The sequence below is a fragment of the Corvus hawaiiensis genome, chromosome Z (assembly GCF_020740725.1).
Source record: "Corvus hawaiiensis isolate bCorHaw1 chromosome Z, bCorHaw1.pri.cur, whole genome shotgun sequence".
NCBI classification, from domain to species: Eukaryota; Metazoa; Chordata; class Aves; order Passeriformes; family Corvidae; genus Corvus; species Corvus hawaiiensis.
The window spans coordinates 15302022-15316075 of record NC_063255.1 but is presented as its reverse complement, the minus strand read 5'-3'; the positions used below and the strand labels follow the sequence as shown (position 1 = coordinate 15316075).

The window sequence follows — 14054 nt, the reverse complement described above, 5'->3', positions numbered from 1 at the left end:
TAGAAGTGGAGAATTTTTTCTCTGCTAGCCTCCTCAGCATCTATAGATGCTTGGCTTCTGGCTTGGACTGATGTATCTCCAGTGCTCCATCCTTCTCCCCCTCTCGCCTCTTAGCTGGTCTTCTCTTTTCCATGCTGTGTGTGGAGAGGCACAGGCAGGGTGTGTGCACGGGATGGAGTGCTTTCTTAAGCATGTATTGAAAGCACCGACTTCAGAATTGTCCGGACATGGAAGTATGTCATGGAGATGAAAAGCATGTTTCTGTTTCTCCAGAAGCGTGCTCTGGGCAATCAGTTCTTCATCAGGGGCTTCCTGCTCCTCAGTTATTCTGTTCCTTCCTCCTCCTCTCCCGTGTCCAGCCAACAAAGAGCTCTCTGAGTCACCATTGTGGCTGCTTATTAGGCCTCAGACAAGGCTCTGTGTATCATATATTACAGAGCTCCTGAGGGCTCTTTTAGGGCCCTTTGCACCCTGGCATGCTCTTGTTCCTCTGACTGGAATGTGTCTGGAGTATGTGGGGATGTGTTGTTTGTTGTCCTTGAGCACATCTTTGCTGGACATTTCTTGATAGTTTTCTCATAGTTCTTCTATCTAGAATAGCCTTCTAGACTATTCTCTGATAGTCAGTGCGGTGCCAGAGCCACACACCAGAGATTCCAGGAGTTCCTGAAGTGCCGAGATATCTCCACGGGGACCTCGTAGAGTGGTCTGCCCCACCTCTTTCATCTGCCTCACAGGAGGCTGAGCCCTATTTCAGTCTGCCCAGCACAATCCAAGTTTGGCACGTTTGTCAGCCATCTCCTGTGACCTGCTTTGCCTTTGTGGCCTGCCTCACCATTGCTGCCTGGGCTTTGCCTCTGCCAGCTTTTATTTTCTATTTTAAAAAAGAGGACAGGATTTCCTCCCACACACAGATCCCCTTTATCCCTATAGCATTTCCTTCACTGGGGGTCTTTCTCCTACCTGAGCAAATTTGTTGCCCTCAGCCTACAAATTTCCCATTTCTGGCTCTTTGTGCCTCTCTGCATATGGGGTGGCTGCCTGTTGTTTGAACGTGACTTTTGGAGGAGGTAGACCTTGCGCAACTTGCCCAGCAGCTGGGAGCTGCAAGTTAAGACTCTTTGTGTTAATTAAATGTACACCGATAAGCACATACAGCCACAAGGTTGCTTAATCATGGGCTAACCTGACATGGAGACCTTGAATACAGCTGACTGATGATCCATGACAGCTTGCTCTGGTAGATGGGAAGATGTTAATAATAACCAGAGAGAAATTTAGAAGGGTTCTCAGCTGTGACCAAGGATCGTCTCCAACAAGACCGAATTCTTGAGGAAAAGGTCTCTTCACTGTGGTGCATGAAAGGAGGATGAATCCACTGGCTGAAAGCTCACACTAAGCATATTCTTCTTAGGGAAAAAATACACCTGGAGTATATTTTTAACAGCCAGGTGGATTAGCAGCCAGATCAGCTGGCACAGGATGCTTTTCCACTCTCAGCTGCACCTGTATATTTGCTATGTCTTTCCAGGAGCATGTTTGTATTTCCCCAGGTATTCTGCCTCAGAGAATAAATTGCTCTCATCTTTTAATCCCGCATCAGAGGCTTCCTGCTTCTCTGAGTCAAACAGAAGTCACACAACAATAAAACCTCCAAAAGCCATGTAATAATCACGTCTCCCTGAGCTGGCACAGTGGACTTGGGCTATGCCATTCTGTGGGTTTCTTTATTTAATCTCTAGAAGCTCCCACTGATAGGGACATTACCTGCTGCACTCTTCATTTTAGCAATCCAATCTGTTGCTTCTGTTGATATTTCCTGATGCCATGAGTTGACCAAGATTGTAACATGGGCATTTGTTTGGCAGCAAAGTTGAAAAAATAAATTGTTTCCCATTTTTAACAGTAAGGGCCTCTGAAGATTAACAGGGGTGCATGCCTCTAAATAAGTAAAGCAAAGAGCTTCTGAGATATACAAGACCATAGAAAATTTTAAGAAAACCAATTTACCTCCCGACTTTTATGCTTTTTTGGTTGAATAGGGAATGGTTAGTTTTAACTGTTATACCTGATGTCTAACCTCAATTCTCCTGTCTGGCCCTCAGGGATCCTCTTCTTGTTGTTGAGGATGTGAAGAACAGCTCGTCCACTTGCTCTTGGCAGCAGCCTTTTATACATTTTGGAACTACTGTAATGTACCCCCTGGTTTTCCCCCCGAGACCTAACCCGCTTGCTTTGCAGTTTACTCCTTTCTGTCCTTTTTTCCGTGTTGTCTTCAAGCTCTCACCAGTTTGTCCATTTAGGGTATGTCCATGAGCCATGTGCCAGTGTGGGCAGAGGGGAAGGATGACTCCAAGTCTTGCACATGCAAGACATGCCTATTCATACAGCCCTACCCATTGTTTGCCTGCTTCAAAGAAAAATGCCACTATTGCTCAAGCTTTGCCTGTGATCTGCAGTAACCACAGATCCCTTCTGAATGAGCAGGTCATGCACAATGATTAAGGGTGGGGATGTGCAGTCTGTGCTGTGTCAGGTGTTACGGTAATGACTGTCATTTATGTCAATTTGCTGTTTGTGTATAGACCTTATCCCTTCAGCTAACAGTACTGTAGACACCAGAGGTGAAGAGTAAAAGAGAGCCAGCACGTTAATGCACAAGTGGTGGGCAGGGTCTCAAGAAGTTCTCAGTGGTCCTGTTCCCTCTCCCCTTTGTAGCTTTTCTAGGTGCCTGCTGGGATGTGGGTGCTCAGGAGTCCAGGCAGTCTCCCGTGTAGCCCTGGAGCTCTGTGCCTGCCAGTACTGTGCTGTTACGTTGCTGCTGGTAGGTGGGGGTGGAGTGAATCTTCAAGTCTCTTTTATCTTTTAGTAACAGAGAGCTTTGCAGCTGCCAAGACATTGCTCTATTTGCCACTAAAACATAGCCAGCTGGGGCAGGTAACACTGCAGAGCAGCACTGTGTGTCCAGCTGGGCGGTAACTGGAGCAACTTAGAGGGAAAATCAGTATAAACAATCATAACTGATATCATGTGTCTCTAATAAATCAGACAGTGGTTATGTACTCGCTAGGCTTCGTTGCAAAGTGGAGTGGGAATGTTTGAGAGCTGGAAGGTCTGCTGGGAACTTGCTGTTCTTTGTGGCGAGCTCCCAGATCTCTCTGTTTGACTCTTGCTTTTGCTCAGAAAAGGGATGGCAGGAAAGGACTTTGGCACGTGCAGAGTGATGTTAATGCGGGTTTTCTATGTGAATCATAGGATCACAGAATGGTTTGGGTTGGAAGGGACCTTAAAAAGATCATTTAGTTGCAACCTCCCTGCCCTGGGCAGGGAAATCCGGAACAGTTTTCATACTTACTGTTGCCTTGGAAAACTGAAATGTTTATGACTCAGTCCTTGAGCAAGAGGGCAGGAGGGTTTTTTTCCATTCTTGGATGTGGCCTCTTGTGCTTCCAACAGTGATGTTTTTCTTCTCCTCTGCTTGCCCTTTCCCTGCATCATCCCTTCCATTGCAGTCCCTGTGAGCTGAGCCTCGTGTGCAGTGCAGTCACCCTCACTTTGAGTCAGCCTGGCTATGCCCCCAGAGTGGGAAGGGAATGTCACTTTGGTGCACATCATGGGAACCATAAGCAGTCACTGTCCTCGAGCAGTGTGTGCTGTGCACACAGTGAACCATTTCAGGGCTGCAGATTCAGTTGAGCCCTGCAGCTTTTCATCTGCTTAGTTGGAAGTACATAATTTTTATTTGAGGTCAGAATGCAGCAGTGCTGTGGCTGCCAAGTTCACCAGCTCCAATGTATTATGTTATGTGGCAACTTAAGGCTTTCCTTATGGCAGTGGGGAACTATTAAGTTATTGTGAAACTAGTTATTTAGGTAAATGGTACTTTAGTGGCAGCATTGATCCTGTTTTGAAAACTAATTTTAATAGGAGTGAAGCCAGTAACACCTTAATATCCACTGTTACCATGGCTGCTCTGAGTGGTTATTTGCCAGATTAAAAGGCTTTTTTTTTTTAAATAATACCCTTTCTGCTTCTTTTGCCAAGGCTTTGACTGATGAGAGTTTATATTCCCAGTTAGTGTAGCATCAATATCTGAGTGAGTGCTTGAAGAAACAGCTTTGCCCTTAGAGCTGAGCTCCTACTTAAAACATCCTCAGCCTAGATCAGTTATGTTCAGGCTTTGCTTTAATTCAACATTTTCTATGCAGCTTTATGAGCCTGGTTTACCAGATTGAACCTGAGCCTTCAGACATGATTCAGGAGCTGCTCTGCTGTTTGTTTTCTCATTTCCCTCTGCCTAGAAACATTCAGCTATTTTTTTGTGCTCTTGCTTGGGCAGTGCTAGTAGAAGATGGGCACTAAGAACTGGGTTGTAGGGTCATTTCTCCCTTTCCCACAGAATTCCAAGTGACTCACATCTCCCTGTTACCCCAGTCTCCTTTGGGGTACAAACATACTGGAATCCCTGGCTGGAAAGGACTGGAGACAGACAGCTGGTTGTGGGCAGGGTTTGGTTCTCCCATAGATGTCTCAGTAGTGTGGAGGTATGTGAAACTGAGCCCAGCCCTGTGGGGAGCTGTGCCAGCACGAGCCCTATCTGGTAGTTGTGACTTTTTATGGAGCTTGTGAGGGCCCCTGTTCTTGGGCAGTGAAGCATCAATTGCCAGCACTAGGAGGGATTTGACCTCAGTACTGGAAGTTGGGAATTCAGATGGTGTTTGGGATGGAGGAACCACCTTGCCCAGTATGATTTTTCTAGAAGTGGTTGCAGGTGGTCAGCAAAGTGGGGGAGCAGAACACACAACTATCTTATCTTGTTGGTTTTTTTTTTTTCCAGGAGATTGGCTAGTATTTTGTTTGCTTATTAACCTGAAATGAATCTCCCAAGTGCTTGTCCTGCCTCCCCTTTAATCCATGTGTAATTCTTCCATCCATAGTACCCTTTGAGAACTAAGAGGCAGTAAGCAGACTAGAGGAAGATAACAGGAATTTTGAAAGAGGAACTACTGCTCTGAAGGGAAGTTGTTAGTGGAGATAATCCTCAAAATGGAAGCTATTCAATACATGAAATAATGCTCTGTGCACTAAAAAGTAAAACTTCAATAGTGATATTTCCTTAAGACACAAAGCTAAGGAAGCATCATTGCAGGCTATTCAGTGTTATTCAACAGGAAGAGCTGGGATTATTCCTTAAGGAACAATACAAATGGGAACTGGATAGTTCAAAATTGCATGGTTGTGTGCCTGAGAAATCAGCAAAATGTTCAACTCCATCTGGGAGCTCACTGGGGGAAAGTGACAGTGATGGGGAGAAAACTCAGGGTCTCAGAGTGGTGTACAAGATAACTGTGAGCATCTAACGTGATGTAGCCATGGAAAAGATATGTCATCCAATGTGACATGTTGGACAAAGCATTTCTAGCAGAGATTCGGAAATCTGAGCATATTAAGGCACAGGAGACCTTGCCTGGAAGACTGTGTACATTTCCAGTCACTCTCTGAAGGCTGTGTGCAAACTGGGTCGGGTCAAGAGAAGGAATATGGGTATGATCAAAGAAATGGAAAGCCTACCTAATGTGAAGTGATTAGAGAACTCAGATGATACAACTTTAAACACAGGCTGGATAAATGCTGACGTTAAAGCTCATTTTTGGAACATGAGTGAATAGGGGTGAGCTGTGCATGGATAAAGATAAGCTGGAAATTCAGAGAATGTTCTTAAACATCAGAGGACTGAACTTGGGGAATTAATTCTGTTAGAAGACAGTTAGCAGCAACAAGAAATGTCCAGCTTTTTTTAAAAAACAGCAACAACTTTCTCTTTTGAAGCCATTTCCTCATTTGGAGGTGTGGCTCCTGCCTTGGGTTGCTACCACTGAAGAAATCAGTCCTGCTGTTGTGGGCAGTGGACAGGGCTCACACAGAGTCATCATGGTGGGCTGGTGAACTCTGATGTTGAGAATGTGTCTTTGACTGGCAAATCCCCACAGACTCCTGTGCCTCTGTCCTCAGTTCCCCTTGGAAAGCAGGCTCATTGTGGATTGGTTAGTGATCCCCCAGGGAAACGTGAGGGCTAAGGGCAGGCATTTCCACTGTGCTAACATATGTTTTTATCAGTCTGCTTGGATTTTTGACCCCTCGTTCAAAAGCTCGTGTATCTCTTCCCACAGAATAGAAAAGATGTCAAGCGCATGTCAGTAACGATCAGCCCGTATTGATCTCCGTGTGTCAGAGAGATGCTGTTTGACCTTGAAACACAGGACTTGAAGGACTGGGGGAATTATTTTAGTTTTCCTTTAGGAGGATTTTTATAAAGTTTCATCACCTGCTTTCCTGTTGGCTCCTGTATTCTGTTTCCCCCTTGCTCCAGTTGAGCGGACCCATGCTCTTAGTTCAACTCTGACCAACATCCCTCTCTCTGGCATTTCCCAAACAGCCTGGGTGTGGTTGGTGCTGGGTGGGAGTTGTCATGGGATTCAGATTTCTGCCACAAACAATGGGTAAACAAGGTGGGAAGGCACTGAGCTGCTTTCACCTTCTTCCTGAGTAGTCCAGCACATGGGAAAGAGTGAAGATGTCCCTGTGGCCATGCTACAAATGTGGCCAGAATGGGTATCCTAGGCATGTTCCTGCTGTTGTACCTGTGGACAGCAAGGCACAGGTTTTCTGCTGTGATGGAGATCTTGCTGTTGCTTGTACCACTTTCTGTTTGCTTGAGAAGCATGGACACATTGAAGGTATTGAGGGCTTGGTCAAAATGCCCACCCTTTAGGAGGAGGTGGCAGACAACTCCCTTTGCTGGGGTACAGCTGTGAGCTGGAGGCAGCAGGTGGGGCTGCCTGGCAGTTTTGAGGTGGTCAGGTTGTGTCCCATGCCTGATGGTGAGGGATGATTAAAGACCTGTTCTAGCACAGTGCTTGATGTCAGAACTACAGCCCAGACAGCTGACTGGAATCGGGCTGAGCTGTTTCCAGTTCATGCATCACTGGACCAGCTTTGCAGCAAATAGGTGGGAGGCTGGGTCAGCTGGTGGGTGATTTTACTGCACGACTGCGGCAAAAGTGTAATGGGTTCTTCTTGTATGTGGGCGTGTGCTGACCTTAGCAGCCAATTCCTGCATGCTATATGAAGGAAGAAGCCCAAGCCCAAGCCTGAAATGTGTTGGGCTTTTTAACACCCAGTTGATCTATTTGTGTCCTAATTGTTGTCAGCAAGAACCCCAGGTACATGTACAGCTCATGTCCAGTGTGAGTGCAGCACCTGTGGCTCCCCCCAAAGTGGTAAGCTTTGCTGCAGCCCAGGACTGGGAGCAGGATGTGCCTCCTTACTGGAATTCACAGGTGGGAGGTTGTGTCGTGCATTCAGTTCTGACAGCCCTGGAGCAAGGGATAAGGAGGCGAGATGGCAGAAATCCTTCCTGACACCTGAGATGCTTGAGGATAGTGAGGCTGACATAGCTCGATAAGGAATTTTCTCCTGCCAAGCTACCTACACTACAGAGTGCTGGAGTCTGTGGGAAGCACCTATCCCTACCTGCCCAGGTGAAGCAAGATGGGAACCTCTGTTACTGTAGGGGCAGGCATGTCTTGACACCTCCATCTCTCTCACCTTCCTTCTCCAAGGGATGCAGTCACCAGCCTGCAGTATCTCTGCTCCTTCCTTGCGTGTCACTGTGGAGTCAGCCATGCTCCCCTTCTTGCAGTGACTCATCTCTGTGATCAAAGAGAAGTCATCTCCTAGAAGACAGTCCGCAAGAAAGAGCTTTGTTCTTTCTTATTAGCGCCTGAGATCAGCTGCCTGCAAAGCTTTGGGACAGGCCGTCAGTTCCTAGCGCTGTTGCTGAGTTGAGGCAGATTGGGGAGGGAGATGCGTCAAAGGGGTGTGTGCTGCAGAGGGTTGAGGCCATGTGAGTTTGAGATCTGGGGAACATGCAGAATGTGTTTTGGGGAGGAGGGTACAGACATTTATGTTGGGAACAGATGTGTAAATAGTAGTGTTTCTTAGGGAGCCCCTCATCTGCTGCATTGCTCTGATTTTTAAGAACATACCCCCCTGACTCCCATCTGCTCTGGTGTGTGTGTCTGCTACACAAGACAGGCATTGCTGTCAGTGAATTGGTTAATGCCAGTGTCCTGTGGCAGGGATGAAGGCAAGCACCCAGCCTGCCAGCATTTATACCTCCTGGCGTCAGCATTGGCAATGCTTGTGGAGGACTGGGGAGGGCACCGAAATAGTTTCCATTCTCCTCTCTGCTGTGGGAACGAGTCTCCTGGGTAACAAATGCTCCTTGTTCTGCACAGAGCTCCACAGCTGAAACTCTCCTTCTCTTTCCTCGCTGTTGCTCCCTGACTGTCCCAGCTGAAGGGGCCGGAGATGTCTGCTTGAGCCTGCCTTAATTAACACTGACAGTACAATGGGGCTGGCCGTACAGGGGTCCTGGGGCTGCACGTTAATGGGAGCACAGTAAATAGTCTCATTTACTGCAGCTTGGTTGGAACAGAGCCTGCCAGGACTGGCTTTCTGCTGGCTGTAATGGCCAGGCATGGAGGTAGGTCCCTCCCTCCTGCATCCTCCCAGGGGCTTGTCCCTGCCTCTTGAGCAAGACCAGCTGGTGCTGTGGGTCCCGAGCATCCCAGGAAAGGCAGGCAGTGGGCTGGGGAGCATAAAGTGCCACTGACAGAGCAGATACATTGATGTCTCAGAAGGACCTGACCTGTGGAGCCCGACCTCTGGGACTGGTTCAGGGATCGTTCACTGTGGTTTGGAGGTGAGTAGTAGAGCTGCATCTGTGATGCTGGCTCCAGTGCACTGCGAACAATCTGCACAGCCCACAGCCCAAGGCCCTTTCTCTTTTCCCAGTGGAATGGTCTCTGTGCACTGGGGGGAGTCCTGGACTCCTGCCACTGAAGCCCTTGGTAGGAACCACCCCCCACTCTCATGGTTTTCTGTCAGAAATCTGATTTAAATGTACTTGAAGAGGTATTTTAAAATTTTGTAGTGTTCTTGGATCTGAGATAATTGGCAGCCACTTCCAGTAATAAGTCTTAACATTTTTCTGTCATAGCATTTTATGTTGACGTCTCCAGAGGCAGAAGCTTCTGTAAAGTGTTGTATATTGTCTGGGTTGTTGTATTTGTATTACTTGTTTGCTGCTTTTGGTACATCATGGCATAAAGTAAAAAGTACTCAGCCGTGTGGCAGTTCTTAATTTCTTTGAATTTTGTGTGTGTGTGACAGTTTTACCCCTTCTCTGCCTTGCTCTGCCCTGCTCACTTCCTGCGGAGCCTCAGTTTAGGACGTGTTTTGGTTTGGGCTTACAGGTTTTGCTTTTTCCAGCGTGGATGCTCCAATTTCTGAGCTCTTCTTGGCTCTACACAGGGCTGTAGGCGCAGGGCTGGATGAGGAAGGGCAGTAATGTGAGCAGTCCCTCCAGGATGGATGCTGCTCTAGTGTTAGAAACACCTCCCTGGCACAGCACAGCCCGGAGCGCAGCTGAGTTTCTGGGGTGTGTGGTTATGCCCCAGCTGGTAGAAAAGCAAAAGTAGCCACATTTGTCCCTTGCACAGCTACCTGTACCCTGTCAGGAGCTGCACTACTCTGCCAATGGAGCAAGTTCCATCACCTCTTCTCACCAGCTGCCTCTGGTGAAAAGGGATATGGGAAAATCCTTCCAGGTAGCAAGAGAGCCTGAGCTTTGCAGGTGGTGACCCCATGTTTCTGCTAGGAAGATCTGCTGTGGGTTGCTTTGCTGAGATGCCAGGATCTAGCAGCATTTTAGTCACAAACTGCAGCTAAGAGTTGGTGGGATCTTGATTTGAGGTCCCCGGTGAGAGCAGGGACTACAGACATCCTGCCCCTACGCGGTGGGTTCGGCACTATGGGAAGTGCTGGTGGTTGCACTTTACTCCAGAGGTGGCTGCATTTCAGGGATGCGGGGTAGATACTGTTGATGAAGCTGTTTAGGACAAGGTACTACAGAAATTTAAAGAAGCTTCAGGAAGCTTCTCACAGTCTTCCCATCCTCCTCCTCCTCCTCCTCCAGTGCGTTGCTTTGCAGACTGCCGTTTTATCTCCAAGGGTTCTAGCTGCCGTTATCAACAGCAGGAACATAACACTCCAGTCCCTTTTGCTTTCCTTGGCAAAGATAGGGTAAGAGATCAGACAGCCTGCAAGCACACAGCATCCAAAATCCAGTCTCATCACAGAATAAGCTGCTGCAGCTCTATTTTATGGCACAGGCTTCGATCTTTTTATTTCTCCTCATGCTGCCTTCCTGATTTCCCAGTTCCTGTAAGAATCAATCCTCCATCATCTCCTCCTTTTCTGCTCCCTCCCATCCCCTGCCTTGTCTGAGGTTCCACAGGGACTGAATGCGAGCTGGAGCGGCGGTGCTGTGGGCATGCTTGCTCCTTCACACGCAGCAACGTCACAGCAGCAGCAGCAGCAGCAGGAGCATCAGAGATGTGATTGCGCAGACCCTCTGCATTGCCAGGGATGCAGCTGTGAAGAAAAAAAATCGGAAAAAAAAAATTGTCTCTGTGTTTCCCACAGCATCCTGGTGAGAGAGCACGGAGCCTTCTGGAATCTGAGCGCTCAGGAGTGGCGAAACAGAGTGTGTTTGCTGACAGGAGACGGGGAAAGAAGGATCTGTGGAAAGGTGAGGTGGAGAAATTATCGGGGTGGGTGTCAGTTGTGCTATTGATTTTCAGGCCACTCGTCGTCCTGCACGGTGGCCGGTTTGTTTTTGTGGAGGATGCCGGCTAGCCGATGAAGCTTAAGGATTTTAGGATTGCTTTGTCTCTTCAGAGGCTGCATTACTCTGGAGCGGGCTGTGGCCGTCATGGATGTGAGCGAGCGAGGAGGCTGTGGCTGCTGCGCAGACTGTGTGTTTGTCCATTGTAGCTGTGAAATAGCAGTTGTCATGTCCGGGGCTGGCTGTGCAGAGGCGAGTCGTGCTTCGCCCCGGCAGTGCCTCCGCACAGCTCTCCATTGTGCCTGCCATGACAGCTGAGCCCACACGGATTGTTGTGGTCCCGCCAGATACCATGCTCTCCGTGCATCCCTGGCGGTGATGCTGCTGTGCAGCTCAAAAGCTGTTTTGACAGACAGCGCTTCCATGAAAAGCCAGAGACAAAGGACTCAGACAGAGGAAAGGTTGCTGTCACTGTGGCTTTTGGCTCTTTTTTTTTGGCTTCTTTTCTTTTTTTTTTCCTTCTTTTTTCTCCCCTAAATACTGGTAAATCATTTGTTCAAAAGGCATTAGGGTAAATATCATGGCATGTAAAACCCTGTCCTTCTGCTAAGAGATACACGGGCTCTGTGCAGGCTGGAGTCCTTTGTGTTGCCAGGGTGTGTCTGTGCTGGCTGTGTAAATGGATGCTTTCTCCCTGCCTCTTTTCACAGATCAGATGAGAAAGGTTATCTAGGAATGGAGGAATTACTGCTTTTAGTTACTGAAATGAGGGGTCCAGGCTGGGTACCAGTCGCTGGAGCTTAATTACATGGTCGTCTTGTAGCCAAATCCCTCTTTTCCCTCCCTGCCTTCCTTCTTCTTCCTCCCTCCCCCACCCTCTGCACAAATCCTTCCATTAAATTGCCTCTGCAAATAGGAGGAGGGCTTGAACAAAAAGAAGGATGTATGTGGGATAGGGATATAGATGCTGAAGGGGCGATGTTCAGCATGACAGTGAGAACAACAAAGCAAAGGTATAAAAGAATGAGATTTTGGTATATGTGTTAAAGTGACGTGGCTGTAGGGGAATGTGCAGATGAGAATGTCATAACAAAAGGAGATAATCGAATAGCAGATTCAGTCTTTTGGAGTTATGGAAAATGCTGAGTGTGTGGGGTTGCAATTGCAGGATTTTGGGTGGATGTGGAGTAAATGGGAGTCACAGAGGAACATATCACACAAGGAGTGGATTGATGGGTGGCATAAAGGTGCATTAGAGTACAAGGGAAGTAGAGATCTGCATTTTTATCTCCACACACCTGCAGCTTTTCATACCAGTGTTGCTGAAGAGTGAGTTTGGCAGGTCTTACCTATTTCACAAAATTTCACAAAAACTTTCTCCCATTTTCCAGTGACCCAATAATCATTCAGACAAAGTTTTTTTAGGCTTATAAAGAGCAACAGGATGGTAGGAGAGATGTAGATAAAATGGTAAATGTTTTGCAGAGCTGTAGAGGAACCGTGGAAAGAAGAGGCAGATGAGAGGCATTGCAGAGCTGGAGGAGCAGGGGATTTGGGTCAGAGACCAGTGGGAGAGTGCACAGAGGGGAAATTCAGGGTTGTCATTGTCAGGGAATGCAAATGTGTTGTTTCTGTTGTCATTCTTCAGCCTCTCACTGTGTTCCCTGAGACATTCAGTGCTGTGTGCAGCCCTGCAGGGTTTGTGGGGGTGGGGGTGATCCTCAGCACAGCCTTTTCTGCAGTAGTTCTCTGGAGGAACCATTTTGCTGCTGCAGGTTCTCATTTGGTTGCTCCCTCTCCATCCCTATGGAGTCACAAGGCTCCACAGCCTTTATCCCTGGTGATGAAGGCAAACCCAGAGTTTCAGTGCGAGGTGCCAGGTGAGAAGAAGAGGGCTTCCAGCAAAATCTCAAAGTGGCTTGTTGCCGTCTTGCAGATCGATGACAATGTCCTGAAAGCACCATAATGCTTCCTGAACTGCAGCTCCTTCTCACCTCTGTCTTGCTCTTGGCCCTGGGAAAACCTCTCTGTGTCTCCCAGAATCTGTCCCTTTCAGGCTGATGGGAGCAGGGAGCGGGATGTCTCCTGCAGGTGTGCACCAGACTGGGTTTGCTGCTACAGAGCAAGTTCCTGTGGGAGATTGGTGGTGGGTAACCCCAGCATGACTGTGTGCAGCAAGCACATCATGTGCTGGAGGACAGGATGTCCAACAGAATGTACAGGACACACATACCTGTATCAGCATGTGGAAGAAAATTCATGTGTGTATGGTTTGTGTGTACAATGCCTAAAGAAATAAAAAGAAGGTGATGCAGCCTCCTTCTTTGTGTGGGGTGGGAATGTCCCCAGGGCATACAGGCTGTGCCTGGCTAGTAGGTACCACTCCTACAAGAACATCTGTTAAGCAGTGAGAGTGCATAGATAATCTCTGCCTTGAGACACTTAAAAGATGGGCAAGAGGTTCTAATGACTGAGCTGACTGAAATGATCCACAGGAGTGTGTCTTCCTCACTGCTTCGATGCAGATGATGGAGATAAAGTGCAGCTGGATCTCTAGGTACAAGGGACCTGGACCTGCATTGCAGAAAGTACAGGTGGCCCAGGAGAATATGCTGTGAACTCAGGAATGGCCTGCCCAAAGCTCCATTATTGCCTGTCAGGTGTCTGAGGCTGTGAGAGCAAAGAAAGAACAAAATTTTAGTCCCAGACATTTTCATTTTCTTCCAGTCAGATGTTCCTGGTGAGTCAAGATCTCACTCTGGTATGATTCCTAATACCCAGACAATACCCTGCCTTTTGCAACCCCTTGTTGTGCTTTGCTCTGTTTTTAGTTTATTTCCCTGTTTTATTTTTCTTTTCTAGTGTTTTCTGAAAGATTTATGTAATAGTAAGGGCAGGTTGATAAATCTAACGTGGGTCGCTTTGCCTGCCCTTGCAGAACAGCTACAGACTTTTACCTTTAATATTTGTCAGCCACATGGTTTCACCTTCTTCCTCTCTTTTCTAATGGGTATTTTTATTGAAAGTGCAGTTGCCAGCTGCGATCAACCAACTATTCTTTCATTGCTCTGGGATCAAGAATATCTTGTCCTTCTGACTTGAGTGCTTTCATCTTCTTGAATTTGTTTCCACTCAAAAGCTCATTTCCTTTTCTGCACCTTCTTTCCCTTGTATTATGTAGCCTGTAATTGCTGCAGCTTCCATATTCGTCTTGCCAAAACAGCACTGAAGATGCTATTTTTCTTGTCTCTAATATCCTTTTTGGTGTGGTTGCTCATTCAGGTTGGTCAGGAGCCTTCCTCTTCTAGTCTTCTCATCTTACGTGGTGAACCCAGATTTTTTTTTACTTACATTCAAAGTA

The 14054-nt window shown here is 47.5% G+C and overlaps 1 protein-coding gene across 9 annotated transcripts in view; it reads left to right on the top strand.

The window, feature by feature from the left end:
• Positions 1-14054, top strand: part of RUSC2 (RUN and SH3 domain containing 2) — a 62282-nt gene that overhangs the window by 14312 nt on the left and 33916 nt on the right. For 5 of the 9 annotated variants that reach the window (XM_048290556.1, XM_048290561.1, XM_048290562.1 and 2 more), the window contains exon 2: positions 10552-10657. The exons of 2 other annotated variants lie outside the window; for them this stretch is intronic. The gene's annotated coding sequence lies outside the window, so the exon portion shown is untranslated. Of the gene's footprint in view, positions 1-8572; positions 8768-10129; positions 10150-10551; positions 10658-14054 lie in introns of those variants that run through there. 2 more of the 9 variants (XM_048290555.1, XM_048290558.1) reach the window with 2 other exon arrangements.